This window comes from Triturus cristatus, chromosome 2_2 (assembly GCF_964204655.1).
Source record: "Triturus cristatus chromosome 2_2, aTriCri1.1, whole genome shotgun sequence".
NCBI classification, from domain to species: Eukaryota; Metazoa; Chordata; class Amphibia; order Caudata; family Salamandridae; genus Triturus; species Triturus cristatus.
In genome coordinates this window covers 827,682,640-827,685,773 of record NC_140582.1, presented here as the reverse complement: position 1 = coordinate 827,685,773, position 3,134 = coordinate 827,682,640, and the positions used below count along the sequence as shown (strand labels likewise).

Genomic DNA, 3,134 nt, shown 5'->3' with positions numbered 1-3,134 from the left:
GTGTAAAAAATGTTGGGGGATCCACACAAGCCACAACTCCCCAGACTCCTCTCAATGTCTACTTTTCATAAATGTCTGGATTTGATAGGTTTCTCTAGATGGCTGCCAAGCCTGGGCCTGAAATTGCCCCCCTTGCAAAAACAGGTTGTTTTGGTCCCAGGCTTGGCGGCCATCTAAGAAAACCTACCAAATCCAAACACCCGTGGGAGTCCAAGGATGTTTGGCTTGCATGGATACCTCAACGTTTTCCTAACCAGAATCCCTTGCAAACCTCAAATTTAGCTTTAAAAAAAATCACATTTTCCTTACATTTCTGTCTGGGATCACCGTGCAAGCACAGGTTTCCCACCTCCCCGCAACCCCCCTGATCTCCCAATAAATTATACCTCACTTGTGTGGATGCCCAAAGCAGAATCAACCTAAACACTTATGAAAAAACTGCCCTTTTGGGTCCTCTTTGGTTCCCTCTTAGTTTTCCATTTGATACGTTTTTAGGTTCTTTGCTTTCTGCACCCACACAACTGAGGTATAATTTGTATCAGGAGACTGAGGAGAAATCTGGGTGGTGGACAATTTGTGCCAGTGCCGTGATCCCATAACGTTTCCATTCCGAAATGTGGGGTAAATGTGACTTTTTGGGTAAATATAAGGCTTGCAGGGGATTCTGGGTAATACAATGCTGTAGGATCCATGCAAGCCACACCGCCAGCCAAGCACCATCCATGCACATTGCCAGCCAAGAAACAGTCTGTGGACTGCAATCTTCTTGGATCAAGATGAGCTCCCTTTCTTGTGTCATGCTTGTAGACTGTCAAAGCAGCAACTTCTGACTGTGTGGACCAGGGACCTCCTCACCTTACATCTTCCCTTCTTCTCCTCTGAAATGGACTTGGATTCTCCCTCATTATCAGTCTTTTAGAGCCCACTAGAGAATTCCTTATTTGTATTGTTCGTGCTCCCTCTGTCCTCTTGCTGTTGAGGGCACGAACCACTCACCTTATCCAACCCATGCACACTCTTTGACACTCTGGTGATAAGCATTCTGGATTTGACATAAACAAAGCAACCCCAATGACGGACCACAGTTAAGCACTTAAATTCCAAATGTTAATCTTCTTAATTGTGTACACTAAGTTTGTGTACGTGGTGCAGCAACTTCCAACATCCGTCGTTGTTAGATGCGAAGCAATACCAGAATTTTTTACACAACGGAAGGTGCACTCAAAAAACAAAGTCCAGATCGATATGTATTCCAAAGAGTTTCTTAGTCTTCTTTTATTTATTAAAGAGAGCGGACAGCCAACGCGTTTCGTTCCTTTAACCCAGGAACTTCTTCAGGGCTGCAATCAATTATAGAACAACATGTATAAACAACAACATAGATACAGACAATACATTTAAAAACAACATATAAAAATGACTGATAATTAAAACATTAAGAACAAATCCAAAAATAACAAGACCAACCTAACATACATATATATATACACACGTATCATTGTGTTAAAATTCTATGTGCATAGAATCTTTCTGATCTGAAATCTTCTATCTCAGAAAGAACAAAATATATATAATGAGTGTATATATCAGAATAATAGCACGAAGAGAAAGGGAGAGAGAAAAGACGGAGACAAAAGAAAATATCTCAAAGTCACAAATACAGTTACTAACATTAAAAAATAAAACCTAAAAACTGAAGAAGAGAAGCAAGTCAATTTCATATGAACCAAAGTCAAGGAAACATCTAACTATAAATAAATAAAGACAGACAGGGTTAACGGAAAGAAAGAGTGTGAGGAAAAGCTCACCATGGAGTTGGTTACATGAGAATAAGCTCATTCCATAGTAGTCGATTCAGAATATTCACAGATCACAGTAGTGTATCGCACATTCGCTATACGCAAGAAAGTCTGAAACATAAAGATAAGAAACCCAATAGCATCATGGGTACACAAAAGACCAATGGCCTCATGGATGAAAGGTATACTACACAGCACAATTGCATAATCAAAGAATCGAAAATCACAGTGAGATACACTCACCTTCAAATATGAAGGTCTAGACGATACCACTTGACGGTATTCAATTAATATATTGCAACAAATGTTCACTCACAATAGTAAAAAATCCTCTGTTGGACCAAATTATCTGATGTAAAAAAAAAAAAAAAAGGTATTCTCACCACAACTATTCATCAAGGCAGTGCAAGCAAAATTATTGAGTCATCAGAGGCCTATATATCCTGTCTTCTAATTTAAAAAAGGGTTAATTGTAAATGGGCATGTTAACACCACAACTATTCCTCACAGCGATACAGGCGAAACTATTAATTTATAAAAGACAAATATATCCTGTCTTGAGATTTAAAAGTGTGTGGTCAATGTTCATTTTATAAAATTAACATGTCATTAGACCAAGGTAGCAAATTCCTCATATTGTTCTCTTCCGGCGTTTCCAAATAAAGGCAACTTAATCAATTGGAGCCATCTGAGAGTCCCCGTATAACACACAAACCCGTGCACATATATTAAAACCCCGCATATGGAGACCGTTTCGACAAAGGCAGCATTACGCACAATTGAGGAGAAAACAGACGATCCCCATTCATCATAAGTCAAAACACCATCACATTCAATACAATAACGAGGTGGTTCACAAAGCGAGTAAGTAATTTATAACCAGACAAAAAACCATGTTTTACAAACAAAACCGTTCGCATATGTAAACCGCGCAGTATATGGAGACCGATTTCAACAAAGGCAGCATTGTGCACAAATGAAGAAACATCAAAGGATCCCCATTCATCATAAGTTAAAAAGCCATAGCATTTAATACAATAGCGTTCCCGTTACCACAGATAAAGTCAGGCTAAAAGGACTCACCTCCAAAATCAGCAAATGCCGGATGGCATAATAACCGACAGTGACACGACACAGCAAACGGACCCACATTTTCTGGTCGGTTTAAATATACCGGTCAAACGTAACCCTGCGTAGCCATAGAGCAGTGTTATCAAAATAAAAAAGGGACAAATCTAATATGACTAATGAGGCGGCCATCTTGGAAAGGGCATACATAGTCAACAATCCTATAAAAGTATAACAATATGCCTCCATATACGAGTACATCATTGA

The 3,134-nt window shown here is 39.2% G+C and overlaps 1 long non-coding RNA gene across 1 annotated transcript; it reads right to left on the bottom strand.

The window, feature by feature from the left end:
- Positions 1-504: 504 nt before the first annotated feature.
- Positions 505-2,930, bottom strand: LOC146862841 (uncharacterized). Its single transcript, XR_014978510.1, has 4 exons — positions 2,883-2,930; positions 2,043-2,148; positions 1,809-1,910; positions 505-1,340 (listed from the first exon to the last, which is right to left on the bottom strand). It is a non-coding gene; the product is annotated as an uncharacterized LOC146862841 (long non-coding RNA).
- Between the last annotated feature and the right edge of the window lie 204 nt (positions 2,931-3,134).